We start from the raw sequence: 14648 nt of genomic DNA on the forward strand, positions 1-14648 counted from the left end.
CATTCACTCTTTATAACAGCGTTTTAAGCTAGAGATACTGTATCTGTTTTATTTTGCATTGGATGCATCTCCATCCACCGCATCCACCGATGTCGCACTCCCGCATATGCGGTGAAAGGTGACAGAGCTAGAGCGCTGTTTGTCAGAACAAGAGGCATCGCGAAAATCGGTCTTCTCACGAAATCATCTGTAGCGTTCGAACGGTTTGGCCTACAAACTATTCTGACCCCTCTATGTAAAGGTGAAACTCTCACGAACTCGATGGTGTTCTCCGTTTTCCGCTTCGCCCCATAAGCGTCTTAGGAATCGTCTGAAGTCGGTACAACCGATCAGCCAACTTCTGTCTGTAGTCCGAACGGTTTGGGCTACACAATAATATGACCCATCTGAGGAAAGGTGAGACACTCACGAACACGTACATGTCAGTTGTTTTGCACTAGGACATCCAAAGGCCTCACAAGTCTTGTCTGAAGGTCCCCCAGTACACGTTTAATGGAAGTATACATGGAGATGGTTTAGTGCCAAAAATAAGGGGTTAAATACATGTTTCCTGATCTTGCTTATATCTCTCAGAGATAAGACAGACACTTCAGAACAAACTTCCTTTTGATTTTTTGGGGGGACTATCTGTTGTTCTGTATTTCAATGTGTTTGTATTGGGCTAATAGCAGTAAGGCCATATTACAATGTTCATCATATATATATATATATATATAGATTATATATACTTCAAGGGGTCTTAAAATTCAAAACCAAATAGCTAAATGATACTTGGTATGACGTTCTGAAAAGAACTCCATATAGTTTAGTAAAAAAAAAAAACTCCCCGGTTTAGACAGGGCTTAGTCTGTAGAGGGTTAAACTGACAGATATTTATGGGGATTTTTTTATAATGCTAATTAGATTTCTGCGGGGCCGCAGAAATCGATTCTAGGTTAAAGAATATTGTTTAATTTGGTCTAAACGCTCAGGGCTGCAGGCGCTGTCCACAAATGAGGTGCTGAAATAGCTCTGGAATAGTTAGCGGGTCATGGAACGCTTGATCCTGTTGCTTTGTCTGTGTTCTTCGTCTAAAATTGCGCTGTGGCAGTCCGTTTGCATCTGTCTGAAAATCAATGTATGCCTTGCAGTACATACAGTGCATTCGGAAAGTATTCAGACCCCTTCACTTTTAATTTTTTTTGTTACATTACAGCCTTATTCTAAAATGGATTAAATAAATAAAAATCCTCATCAATCTACACACAATACCCCATAATGACAAAGTGAAAACAGGTTTTTAGAAACCTTTGCACATTTAAAAAAAAATTAAAAACAGAAATACATTATTTACATAAGTATTCAGACCCATTGCTATGAGACTCGAAATTGAGCTCAGATGCATCCTGTTACCATTGACCATCGTTGAGATGTTTCTACAGTTCACCTGTAGCAAATTAAATTGATTGGACATGATTTGGAAGGGCACACACCTTTCTATATAAGGTCACACAGTTGACAGTGCATGTCAGAGCAAAACCAAGCCAGGAATTGAAGGAATTGTCCGTAGAGCTCCGAGACAGGATTGTGTCGAGGCACAGAGGGTACCAAAACATTTCTGCAGCATTGAAGGCCCCCAAGAACAAAGTGGCCTCCATCATTCTTAAATGGAAGAAGTTTGGAACCACCAATACTCTTCCAAGAGCTGGCTTCCCGGCCAAACTGAGGAATTGGGGGAAAAGGGCCTTGGTCAGGGAGGTGACCAAGAACCCAATGGTCATTCTGACAGGGCTCCAGAGATCCTCTTTGGCGATGGGAGAACCTTTTCAGAAGGACAACCATCTCTGCAGCACTCCACCAATCAGGCCTTTATGATAGAATGGCCAGATGGCTGACACTTCTCAGTAAAAGGCACATGACAGCCTGCATGGAGTTTGCCAAAAGACACCTAAAGGACTCTCAGACCATGAGAAATAAGATTCTCTGGCCTGATGAAACCAAGATTGAACTATTTGGCCTAAATGCCAAGCGTCACTTCTGGAGGAAACCTGGCACCATCCCTACGGTGAAGCATGGTGGTGGCAGCATCATGCTGTGGGGATGTTTTTCAGTGGCAGGTACTGGGAGACTAGTCAGGATCGAGGGAAAGATGAACGGAGCAAAGTACAGAGAGATACTTGATGAAAACCTGCTCCAGAGTGCTCAGGACCTCAGACTGGGGTGAAGGTTTACCTTCCAACAGGACAACAACCCTAAGCACACAGCCAAGACAATGCAGGAGTGGCTTCGGGACAAGTCTCTGAATGTCCTTGAGTGGCCCAGCCAGAACCCGGACTTGAACCCGATCAACCCAACATCTCTGGAGAGATCTAGAAATAGCTGTGCTGCAACACTCCCAGACCAACCTGACAGAGCTTGAGAGGATCTGCAGAGAACATTTTACATTTTAGTCATTTAGCAGACGCTCTTATCCAGAGCGACTTACAGTTAGTGCATACATTATTTTATCGAACCCACAACCCTGGCGTTGCAAACGCCATGCTCTACCAACTGAGCTACATCCCCTGCCGGCCAAATCCCTCCCCTACCCTGGACGACGCTGGGCCAATTGTGCGCGCCGCCCCATGGGTCTCCCGGTCGTGGCCGGCTACGACAGAGCCTGGATTCGAACCAGGATCTCTAGTGGCACAGCTAGCACTGCGATGCAGTGCCTTAGACCACTGTGCCACTCGGGAGACTAAGATTGGTAGAAACTCCCCAAATAAAGGTGTGCCAAGCATCATACCCAAGAAGACCCGAGGATGTAATCGCTGCCAAAAGTGCTGCAACAAAGTACAGAGCAAAGGGTCTGAATACTTATGTAAATGTGATTTTTCCGTTTTTTATTTGTAATACATTTGCAAACATTTCTAAAAACCGGTTTTTGCTTTGTCAATATGGGGTGTTGTGTGTAGATTGATGAGGGATAAAAAGCAATTAAATCAAATTTAGAATATGACTGTAACGTAACAAAATGTGGAAAAAGTCAAGGGGTCTGAATACTTTCTGAATGCACTGTACAGGCTATTTATTATACATTATATTAATTCATGAAATTACATTATTCTACACTACATCACTACTGCTCATAACAGCACTGTTTCTTTAACTGCCAGTGCTGAGATACTCACAATGATAATCCATTGAAGCTCTGGACAAAGAGATCTAGTCACTCACCCAGCCTCCGCACCATAACCCTAGCCTCATCGAGACCAGCCTTTTTTTTTTTAGGTATGGCTACGGGTGTCTACCAATATTCAATGCACGGAGCCTAGAGAAACAGAGCTGCACTCATATTGAAAGATAAGATGGATATTTTAAATGGTGTTAAATTCTATACAAATAATTCCTTTTACTAAGTGGGATTATATTGCAATGTATACAAAACCAGACCTTTACAAAGTCCAAGGGATCATCATTCATGGAAATGAGGATTCTAATGAAGATTAAGGTATTTCCCCAGCATTTCAAAGCAATATACATTTTTTTTTTATATTGCGGAGCACACACTACCAGGCGCAAGATTTCGTTTAGAATCAGCACATAACCCCGACGTTGGCTCCAATTCTTTACGCACATATACACTTAGTAAAAATGAACATTTTGTGCTGGATATTAAAATAAATAAAGGTGGGTCAAAAGTATCCAAATTGATTTTAGAAAAGGTATTGGACAGAGAAAAACAGTCCGTACACAGCCTGCTTCTATCAGCTGTAGATGGTGGAAATCCTGCTAGATCAGGCACAGCAGAAATTATTATTCAGGTACAAGACATAAACGATAATGCACCCATGTTTGAGGAAAGTGGATATGATATCCAAGTGGTTGAAAATACATAACCAGGAACTATCGTTGTCACTGTAAAAGCAGTCGATCGTGATGATGGAGGCAATCGTGAGATCGTTTACTCATTTGGCCCACACACCTCAGAGTTACTACAGAACCTTTTAGCTGTTGATCCCCAAACTGGCGAAATAAAGGTTAAGGGAGAGATAGATTATGAAGAGAGACATTTGTTTAAAATGGATGTTCTTGCCACAGACAAAGGCATTCCACCAATGCAAGGCCTCTGTACTATTAATATTGAAATTATGGCTTTGAATGACAATTCCCCAGAAATAATTTTAAAGTCTCAGCCTAGCCCTGTTCGTGAAGACGCGCCTGTTGGAACAGTTGTAGCTTTGATAAGTGCCAAGGACATAGACTCTGGAGAGAATGGCAAGGTCTACTTGAATATTGTTAGGCTATGGTTCAACCCAGCACTCAGAGAAACAACACGACAAAGGGAGTGGAAGAAACAAAAATATTTAATCAAAGTAAAAATTGTCTTAGTCCAAAAAACAACTGAAGTAAAGGAACAGAGTGGGCTAGTCGGCTCCGGAGGAAGGAGAGGCTGAGGCAGGCAGGCAGGCAGGCAGGCAGGCAGGCAGGCAGGCAGGCAGACCGACAGGGAGGAAGGCAGGCAGGTTGGGAGATATGTCCGAAACGCTCTGGTAAGAACAACGATCTGGCGCCGGTGGAGAGCCATGCCCAGGAATAAGTAGTGCAGGTTGATGAGAGAATAGGATGCAGCTGCGTAGGCAGGAATCACTGGAAACAACCCGCAGCTGCACAGGAGAGGCAGATCCTGAGCACGCCCCTGATCCACTCCAGACACACCCACATAAAGGGGACAAACACACATACAGATACAACAGAAAAAGAGGGGACAAAACAAGGAGGAAGGGAAACAGAAAAGGGAGAGACAAGCTGCCCACATAACAGTACCCCCCTCAATGGTCGCCACCTGGCGACCCACCAGGCCTGTCAGGGTTGTCGTGATGGAAGTCCGTGATCAGCTGAGGATCCAACACAAAACGCTTAGGGACCCAAGACCTCTCCTCTGGTCCATAACCTTCCCAATCGACTAGGTATTGGAGACCCCTACCCCGCCTCCGAGAGTCCAGGAGCCTACTGACGGTGTAGGCCGGATGGTCGTCAATGAGGCGAACAGGTGGAGGTGGATCAGCCGGCGGACACAAAAGGCTGGAGGACACAGGTTTCAGTTGGGAGACGTGGAAAGTAGGGTGTATCTTCATGGCTGAAGGCAACTTCAAACGAACCGCAGCGGGGTTAATGATGGACTCCACCACAAACGGACCCAGGTACCGAGGGAGACAGCTTGCGTGATTTGGTACGAAGAGGTACGTTCTTAGATGACAGCCAAACCTCTTGACCAGGATGAAACACAGGTGCGGGAGTCCTGCTCCTATCCGCTGTTGTCTTGTTCCTGTCGGTGGTCCGAAGCAATGCTTCCCGAGCGTCGCTCCACACTCTCTGGCAGCGGCGGAGGTTCTCCTGAACCGAAGGAACAGCCAATTCCTTCTCCTGAGCAGGAAACAGAGGGGGTTGATAACCCATGGTAACCTCGAAGGGTGAAAGACCGGTGGCAGAGGCGGTGAGGGAGTTGTGGGCGTACTCTATCCAGGGCAGATGTTTGGCCCAGGATGATGGATGTTGAGCAGCCACACAACGAAGGGTTGCTTCGAGGTTTTGATTGGCTCTTTCTGTTTGACCGTTGGTCTGGGGATGAAACCCTGAGGACAGACTAACGGAAGCACCCAAAGCAGAACAGAAAACCTTCCAAACACGGGAAGTAAACTGTGGGCCTCTATCAGATACGATGTCCACAGGTATTCCATGGGGACGGAATACATGTTGGACTAGGAGGTCCGCTGTCTCACTGGCAGACGGTAATTTTGGTAATGCTATATAGTGGACAGATTTAGAGAATCTGTCCACAATGGTAAGTATAGTATCATTACCTTCAGACTTGGGTAGGCCGGTGACAAAATCCATGGCAATGTGGGACCAGGGACGGCTGGGAACTGGGAGGGGTAGCAGCAGCCCCGAAGGGGACTGATGGGAGGCTTTGCCCCGAGCACAGGTTGAACAGGCTGCCACAAAAGCCCGAACGTCAGTTTCCATTGAAGGCCACCAGAAATGTCTCCTAAGCAGCGTCAACGTGCGTCTCATCCCAGGGTGACCAGCAAAACGGGAGGTGTGAATCCACTGCAACACCTGAGACCGGACCGTCTCGGGAACAAAGAGTAGGTTGGGAGGTCCATCACCCGGTCCCGGGTCCGTGGCAAGTGCAGTCTTCACAAGAGACTCGATCTCCCACTGAACAGCCGCCACGACGCATGAGGAAGGCAGGACTGCCTCAGGCTCGCTGGTTTCCGAAGGGTCAGCAAACTGGCGGGACAAAGCATCTGGTTTAACATTTCTTGACCCCGGTCTGTATGTAAGAATAAAGTTAAACCTACTAAAAAACAGGGCCAATCTGGCTTGGCGTGAGTTGAGTCTCTTAGTGGCTTGGATGTAAGCCAAGTTTTTGTGGTCAGTCCAGACCACAAACGGCAGTTCAGCTCCATCCAGCCAGTGCCGCCATTCTTCCAGTGCAAGCTTGACCGCCAGCAGTTCCCGGTTTCCAACGTCGTAATTCCGTTCTGTGGGTGACAATTTCTTGGAGAAAAAAGCACAGGGGTGAAGCTTTTGGTCAGTGGGGAGCGCTGGGAGAGGACTGCTCCCACACCTGAGTCCGACGCGTCCACCTCCACAACAAACTGCAGAGAGGTATTGGGGTGTATCAACACGGGGGAGGTGGAAAACAGTTCCTTCAAAACCCCTACCGCCTGCTCCGCCTCAGGGGACCACCGAAAAGGGACTTTAGGAGATGTGAGTCTTGTAAGGGGTGCCACCACTCTACTAAAACCCTTAATGAATCTACGGTAGAAGTTAGCAAAGCCCAAAAATCGTTGAAGTTGCTTACGGGTGGTGGGTGTGGGCCATTCCGTCACTGCCCGGATCTTCTCGGGGTCCGCCTTCACCTGCCCGCTCTCAATTATGAATCCAAGGAACGATGTAGACTGTTTGTGGAACTCACACTTCTCTGCTTTGACGTACAGCTTGTTCTCCAAGAGCCGTTGAAGGACTTGACGGACGTGTGACTCATGCTCCTCGGGTGACTTGGAAAAAACAAGAATATCATCCAGGTATACAAAGACAAAACGGTTCAAAAAATCCCTAAGAACATCGTTCACCATGGCTTGAAAACCGCAGGGGCATTTGAAAGCCCAAAGGGCATGACCAAATACTCAAAATGTCCCAGTGGAGTGTTGAAAGCGGTTTTCCACTCATCTCCCTTTCGGATTCGGACAAGGTGATAAGCATTCCTGAGGTCGAGCTTGGAAAACACTGTGGCGCCATGCAGAGGTTCAAAAGCTGAGTTGATGAGTGGAAGGGGATACTTGTTTTTAACAGTTATGTTGTTTAAACCCCTGAAATCGATACAGGGGCGTAACGACTTGTCCTTCTTTTCCACAAAAAAGAAACCTGCACCCAAAGGAGACGACGAGGACGGATTATGCCCGAGACCAGAGAATCACCAATGTACTGCTCCATTGCCTCTCTTTCCGGTCGGGACAGATTGTATAACCGACTAGAGGGCAAGGGAGCACCAGGAAGCAGTTCAATAGGGCAATCATAAGGCCTATGTGGTGGTAGAGACAGAGCCTTGTCCTTACTGAAAACCTCCGCTAAGTCATGGTATTCTTTGGGGACAGATGACAGATCAAGAGGAGCTGAGGGAGGAGTTGGGTTACACTTAGTGGGGGAACCGCTGACCTCAGGCACTCGGAATGGCAGTTAGTGCTCCAACTGAGAATGGTGTGACGTGTCCAATCAATTTGTGGGTTGTGAAGAGCCAACCAGGGGAAGCCAAGGATTAGGGAGGTAGCTGAGCCAGACATAACTCTTAGCTGAATGCTTTCACAATGATTGCCAGAAATCACTAGGGAAACGGGGGTGGTTTGATGAGTTATCTCCGCGAGGAGGCGCCCATCAAGGGCTGTGACCCGAATGGGGGTAGGTAGTGGCTCCATGGGGATACGAGCTTGTGTAACGAACTGGTGGCTAATAAAGTTATCTTCTGCACCTGAGTCTATGAGAGCTGAGAGTGGCAGGGAATGACTCTGGAAACGTAAGGTTACAGGTACTTGTAATCGGGGAATGATGGGTTCAGGATCTAACTCTGGGCTCGCAAGTAGACCCACCGTTACGAGCGAGCCTTGTCTTTTGGCCGCTTAGGGCATGTAGCCAGAATGTGTGTGGCGTCTCCACAGTACAGGCACTCACCCGCCTGGAGGCGCCGTTGCCGCTCTGCTGGAGGTAGTCGAGCTCGACCCACTTGCATAGGTTCCTCCTCTGTGCTCGGGATGGAATCAGGAACAAGAAGCTGCCGACTCCGGAGAGGCGAGACTCGAGTGGTTGAAGGCTGGGGAACTCGTCCTCCTAGATGTGGCCGATCGCCTCTCTCCCGACGCCTCTCCCGCAACCGATTGTCTAGCTTGATGGACAGGGAAACGAGAGAATGTAAATCATGTGGCTCATCACGAGCAGCCAGTTCATCCTTAATGGCTTCATTCAAACCGTTTAGAAATGCTCCTTGAAGTGCCACATTGTTCCACTTGGAGTCCGCTGCCAACGTCCAGAACTCAATAGAGTACTCTGCCACACTGTTAGAACCCTGCCTCAAATTAAAAAGTATCTTGGAGGAATTACCCACATGGTCAGGATGGTCAAAAACAGTCTTCAATTTAGCAGAGAAATCAGCAAAAGTCAATCCAGTCAAAGTTTGATCTGAGCACACAGCCTCAGCCCAAACCAGAGCTTTCCCCTCTTAACAGCCCCAGAACATAATGTACCTTAGATGAATCAGTAGAAAACGACAGTGGTCTCTGCCGAAAAATCAAGTCACACTGAAGCAAAAATCCCCGGCACTTGTCCAATTCTCCATTGAACGGTTCAGGCGACGTGACAGGGGGTTCCCGACGGAACGAAGCCTGCCTAGTGTCCGAGGAAACAACTTGGGGTGCATCAAACTGGGGGTCAGAGAGAGATGGAGAACTGATAACAGACAATTTAGAGACGTGTGTAGTTAACTGAGTCACCTGGTTCAGCAGTTGATGATTATCTTCCACAAGAGTCCGAATCAACTGGTCGTGCTGTCCTAGCAACGTTCCTTGAGCCTGGATAGCTTGTTGGAAGCTGTCTTTGTTTGCCCCGTGCTGTTTCTCTGTTGGGTCCATGGCCAGATCGTTCTGTTAGGCTATGGTTCAACCCAGCACTCAGAGAAACAACACGACAAAGGGAGTGGAAGAAACAAAATATTTAATCAAAGTAAAAATTGTCTTAGTCCAAAAAAACAACTGAAGTAAAGGAACAGAGTGGGCTAGTCGGCTCCGGAGGAAGGAGAGGCTGAGGCAGGCAGGCAGGCAGGCAGGCAGGCAGGCAGGCAGGCAGGCAGACCGACAGGCAGGAAGGCAGGCAGGTTGGGAGATATGTCCGAAACGCTCTGGTAAGAACAACGATCTGGCGCCGGTGGAGAGCCATGCCCAGGAATAAGTAGTGCAGGTTGATGAGAGAATAGGATGCAGCTGCGTAGGCAGGAATCACTGGAAACAACCCGCAGCTGCACAGGAGAGGCAGATCCTGAGCACGCCCCTGATCCACTCCAGACACACCCACATAAAGGGGACAAACACACATACAGATACAACAGAAAAAGAGGGGACAAAACAAGGAGGAAGGGAAACAGAAAAGGGAGAGACAAGCTGCCCACATAACAAATATAGCGCCAGGCTTACCATTTAAATTAAAACATTCTGTATCTAACTACATTTACATTTACATTTACATCATTTAGCAGACACTCTTATCCAGAGCGACTTACAAATTGGTGCATTCAACTTATGATAGCCAGTGGGACAACCACCTTTTTATTTTTTTTTATTGTTTTTTATGGGGGTGGGGGAAGAAGGATTACTTCATACTATTCCAAGTATTCCTTAAAGAGGTAGGGTTTCAAGTGTCTTTGGAAGGTGGTCAGTGACTCCGCTGTCCTGGCGTCGTGGGGGAGCCTGTTCCACCATTGGGGTGCCAGAGCAGCGAATAGCTTCGACTGGGCTGAGCGGGAACTGTGCTTCCGTAGAGGTAGGGGAGCTAGCAGGCCAGAGGTGGATGAATGTAGTGCCCTCGTTTGGGTGTAGGGTCTGATCAGAGCCTGAAGGTAAGGAGGTGTCGTTCCACTCAAAGCTCCGTAGGCAAGCACCATGGTCTTGTAGTAGATGCAAGCCTCAACTGGAAGCCAGTGGAGTGTGCAGAGGAGCGGGGTGACATGAGAGAACTTGGGAAGTTTGAACACCAGATGGGCTGCAGCATTCTGGATAAGTTGTAGTGGTTTAATGGCACAGGCAGGGAGCCCAGCCAACAGCGAGTTGCAGTAATCCAGACGGGAGATGACAAGTGCCTGGATTAGGACCTGTGCCGCTTTCTGTGTAAGGTAGGGTCGTACTCTACGAATGTTGTAGAGCATGAACCTGCAGGATCAGGTCACCGCTTTGATGTTAGCGGAGAACGACAGGGTGTTGTCCAGGGTCACGGCAAGGTTCTTTGCACTCTGGGAGGAGTTGTCAATGGAGTTGTCAATCGTGATGGCGAAATCATGGAGCGGGCAGTCCTTCCCCGGGAGGAAGAGCAGCTCCGTCTTGCTGAGGTTCAGCTTGAGGTGGTGATCCGACATCCACACTGATATGTCTGCCAGACATGCAGAGATGCGATTCGCCACCTGGTTATCAGAAGGGGGAAAGAAGAAAATTAATTGTGTGTCGTCTGCGTAGCAATGATAGGAGAGACCATGTGAGGATATGACAGAGCCAAGTGACTTGGTGTATAGAGAGAATATGAGAGGGCATATAACTGAGCCCTGGGGGACACCAGTGGTGAGAGCACTTGGTGTGGAGACAGATTCTCGCAATGCCACCTGGTAAGAGCGACCTGTCAGGTAGGACGCAATCCAAGAGTGAGCAGTGCCGGAGATGCTCAACTTGGAGAGGGTGGAGAGGAGGATCTGATGGTTCACAGTATCAAAGGCAGCGGATAGGTCTATAAGGATAAGAGCAGAGGAGAGATGGTTAGCTTTAGCAGTGCGGAGAGCCTCCGTGACACAGAGAAGAGCAGTCTCAGTTGAATGACCAGTCTTGAAACCTGACTGGTTTGGATCAAGAAGGTCATTCTGAGAGAGATAGCAGGAGAGTTGGCTAGAGACGGCACGCTCAAGAGTTTTGGAGAGAAAAGGAAGAAGGGATACTGGTCTGTAGTTGTTGACATCGGAGGGATCGAGTGTAGGTTTTTTGAGGAGGGGTGCAACTCTCGCTCTCTTGAAGATGGAAGGGACATGGCCAGCGGTCAAGGATGAGTTGATGAGCGAGGTGAGGTAAGGGAGAAGGTCTCCGGAAATGGTCTGGAGAAGAGAGGAGGGGATAGGGTCAAGCGGGCAGGTTGTTGGGTGGCCGGCCGTCACAAGTCGCAAGATTTCATCTGGAGATAGAGGGGAGAAAGAAGTCAAAGCATAGGGTAGGGCAGGGCAGTGTGAGCAGGACCAGCTGTGTCATTTGACTTAATAAATGAGGATCGGATGTCATCAACCTTCTTTTCAAAATGGTTGACGAAGTTATCCACAGAGAGGGAGGAGGGAGGGGGAGGAGGAGGAGTATTCAGCAGGGAGGAGAAGGTGGCAAATAGCTTCCTAGGGTTAGAGGCAGAGGCTTGAAATTTAGAGTGGTAGAAAGTGGCTTTAGCAGCGGAAACAGCGGAAACAGAGGAAGAGAATGTAGAGAGGAGGGAGTGAAAAGATGACAGGTCCACAGGGAGTCTAGTTTTCCTCCATTTCCGCTCGGCTGCCCGGAGCCCTCTTCTGTGAGCTTGCAATGAGTCGTCAAGCCACGGAGCAGGAGGGGAGGACCGAGCCGGCCGGGAGGATAGGGGACATAGAGAGTCAAAAGATGCAGAAAGGGAGGAGGGTTGAGGAGGCAGAATCAGGAGATCGTAGGGAGAAGGATTTAGCAGAGGGAAGAGATGATAGGATGGAAGAGGAGAGAGTAGCGGGAGAGAGAGAGCGAAGGTTGCGAGAGCACATCACCATCTGAGTAGGGGCAGAGTGAGTAGTGTTGGAGGAGAGCGAGAGAGAAAAGGATACAAAGTAGTGATCGGAGACTTGGAGGGGAGTTGCAGTGAGATTAGAAGAAGAACAGCATCTAGTAAAGACGAGGTCAAGCGTATTGCCTGCCTTGTGAGTAGGGGGGGACGGTGAGAGGGTGAGGTCAAAAGAGGAAAGGAGTGGAAAGAAGGAGGCAGAGAGAAATGAGTCAAAGGGAGGTTAAAGTCACCCAGAACTGTGAGGGGTGAGCCATCCTCAGGAAAGGTACTTATCAAGGTGTCAAGCTCATTGATGAACTCTCCAAGGGAACCTGGAGGGCGATAAATGACAAGGATGTTAAGCTTGAATGGGCTAGTGACTGTGACAACATGGAATTCAAATGAGGAGATAGAGAGATGGGTCAGGGGGAAAATAGAGAATGTCCACTTGGGAGAGATGAGGATTCCCGTGCCACCGCCGCGCTGATCAGATGCTCTCGGGGTATGCGAGAACACATGGTCAGACGAGGAAAGAGCAGTAGGAGTAGCAGTGTTTTCTGTGGTAATCCATGTTTCCGTCAGCGCCAAGAAGTCGAGGGACTGGAGGGTAGCATAGGCTGAGATGAACTCTGCCTTGTTGGCCGCAGATTGGCAGTTCCAGAGGCTGCCGGAGACCTGGAACTCCACGTGGGTCGTGCGCGCAGGGACCACCAGATTAGAGTGGCAGCAGCCACGCGGTGTGAAGCGTTTGTATGGCCTGTGCAGAGAGGAGAGAACAGGGATAGACAGACACATAGTTGACAGGCTACAGAAAAAGGCTACAATAATGCAAAGGAGATTGGAATGAAATGAACTAAACATCTGGAAAAGCGAGAGAGCGGGGCCTCCCTCACTTACGTTTCACTGAAACACTCAAATATAACTCTCCCAACTTCCACTTTAGAAATTATAATTGTTGTTTACTACAGCGGTTCAATGTTTTCTAGGAATAGACTCTAACTTAGTTTATACAGCTAGCTTACTTGGTACAGTATTCTTCAGTGAAAACCGTCCAGGGCACTGAATCCTATGACGCCATAGCCAACTAACATGCCAGCCTCCATTAACATGGTTTAGCACCAATACTCGGTTACAACAAACCACCAGTGTGTTAACATGCCAAACAAATCATTCGTGTCCGTGTCTAACGTTGTGTAAAGTTTTGGGTTAGTTTTGACAGTTTGAGTGAGTACGTCGTCAACTTATTCAGCCAGTTAGTTAGCTAGCATAGTTAGCATACTAGCTAGCCATTGCTCTCTGCCAACAAACCAACCCCTCCGCTTTGGTTATGGACTCCAGTTTGGATAGAGAAACAAATCCAGAGTACACTGTCGAAATTAAAGCTTCTGACTCCGGAACACACTGCTGCTGGATTAATAATGTGTTCAGTGTCCGCTTCAGATCCAGATATAGGTGAAAATGCCAAGATATCTTATTCTATATTAGACTCTAAAGTGCAAGACGTGTCTGTCTCCTCCTATATTTACATAAACTCAGATAACGGCAGCATCTACAGCATACATTCGTTTGACTGTGAGAAACTGAAGGTGTTTCAGATCCAGGTACAGGCAAAAGACCACGTCTCTCTGTCTCTGAACGTATGTGGACACACCTTCAAATTAGTGGATTTGGCTATTTCAGCCACACCCGTTGATGACAGGTGTATAAAATCGAGCACACAGCTATGCAACTCCATAGACAAACACTGTCAGTAGAGTAGCCTTAGTGAAGAGCTCATTGACTTTCAATGTGGCATCGTCATAGGATGCCACCTTTCCAACAAGTATGTCTGTCAAATTTCTGCCCTGCTAGATCTGCCCCAGTCAACTGTACATGCTGTTATTGTGAAGTGGAAACGTCTAGGAGCAGCAACGTCTCAGCCGCGAAGTGGTAGGCCACACAAGCTCACAAAACGGGACTGCCGAGTGCTGAAGTGCGTAGCGCGTAAAAATCGTCTGTCCTCAGTTGCAACACTCACTACAGAGTTCCAAACTGCCTCAGGAAGCAACGTCAGCACAATAACTGTTCGTCGGGAGCTTCTTGAAATGGATTTCCATGGCCGAGCAGCCGCACACAAGCCTAAGATCACCATGCACAATGCCAAGCATTGGCTGGAGTGGTGTAAAGTTCGCCGCCATTGGACTCTGGAGCAGTGGAAACGCGTTCTGTGGGGTGATGAATCACGCTTCAACATCTGGCAGTCCGACGGAATCTGGGTTTGGCGTATGCCAGAAGAACGCTACCTGCCCCAATGCATAGTGCCAACTGTAAAGTTGGGTGGAGGAGGTATAATGGTCTGGGGCTGTTTTTCATGGTTCGGCCTAGGCCCCTTAGTTCCAGTAAAGGGAAATCTTAACGCTACAGCATACAATGACATTCTAGACGATTCTGTGCTTCCAACTTTGTGGCAACAGTTTGGGGAAGGCACTTTCCTGTTTCAGCATGACAATGCCTCCGTGCACAAGGTGAGGTCAATACAGAAATGGTTTGTTGAGATCGGTGTGGAAGAACTTGACTGGCCTGCACAGAGCCCTGACAACCCCTTCAAACATCTTTGGGATGAATGGGAACGCCGA

At 48.1% G+C, this 14648-nt stretch overlaps 1 protein-coding gene across 28 annotated transcripts in view; it reads left to right on the plus strand.

Annotated features, from left to right (window-relative positions):
* The window catches only part of LOC121579882 (protocadherin gamma-C5-like), a 189514-nt gene that overhangs the window by 140806 nt on the left and 34060 nt on the right, over positions 1-14648 (plus strand). The window lies entirely within an intron of this gene.

Source organism: Coregonus clupeaformis, chromosome 13 (genome assembly GCF_020615455.1).
Source record: "Coregonus clupeaformis isolate EN_2021a chromosome 13, ASM2061545v1, whole genome shotgun sequence".
Lineage (NCBI taxonomy): Eukaryota > Metazoa > Chordata > Actinopteri > Salmoniformes > Salmonidae > Coregonus > Coregonus clupeaformis.